Source organism: Cyprinodon variegatus, unplaced genomic scaffold, assembly GCF_000732505.1.
Source record: "Cyprinodon variegatus isolate N-32 unplaced genomic scaffold, C_variegatus-1.0 Scaffold387, whole genome shotgun sequence".
Lineage (NCBI taxonomy): Eukaryota > Metazoa > Chordata > Actinopteri > Cyprinodontiformes > Cyprinodontidae > Cyprinodon > Cyprinodon variegatus.
The window spans coordinates 218,162-218,862 of record NW_015150840.1 but is presented as its reverse complement, the minus strand read 5'-3'; positions in this window follow the sequence as shown (position 1 = coordinate 218,862).

The following is a 701-nucleotide window of genomic DNA, read 5'->3' as shown; positions in this document are numbered from 1 at the left end:
TGGAAGAAAACACAGATTTTAAGACAGGATTTTTTTTTTTTTTTATAGAAATGTTCTAACTTTTTGATTTAAAATTTAAATATGACTTCCCTATGACTTTAAAGCAGAACCTATAGTAAAGTAAGTCAATCTTAAAACTTTAAACTATATCCTGATATGGCTTAGTAACTCACATAAAAAAGAAAAAATCCATTACTAAAAAAGTCCCTGACCCTCAGTTTATTTTACTTATGCTGTAGGTTCAAAGGAGGCAAATCCAGGATTGTTTTATAAACATCATAAAAAAAAAATCAAAAAAGGAGAATTAGATAAATAGTTAAAGACAGACAACAAAATGTTGATTTATACTAAGAAAAATAATTTATTTACTTCAGTGGTGGCAGCTTTAAAAACAAGAAAATTGAAATCTTAGAATAACATTCACTGCTTTCAGAGAAGAGGCAAAAATAATAATAAACATCATGGAAATCTTAGAATTTCTTATTTACACAAAACAACCCATATTGCTGCATGTTGCCATGGTAAAGATGCAGAAATAGTAACAATAAGACAATATTTTATGAAGAATGTATAAAAACACACTTTTGAACGGAAACTGTAAGAATAAATCCTGCATTGTTGAAACGTGCAGAAATAAACAGCATAAACATGAGAAACAAGCCTCATAATGTCTGGTTTTAGACCAGCAGGGTCAGATAGGC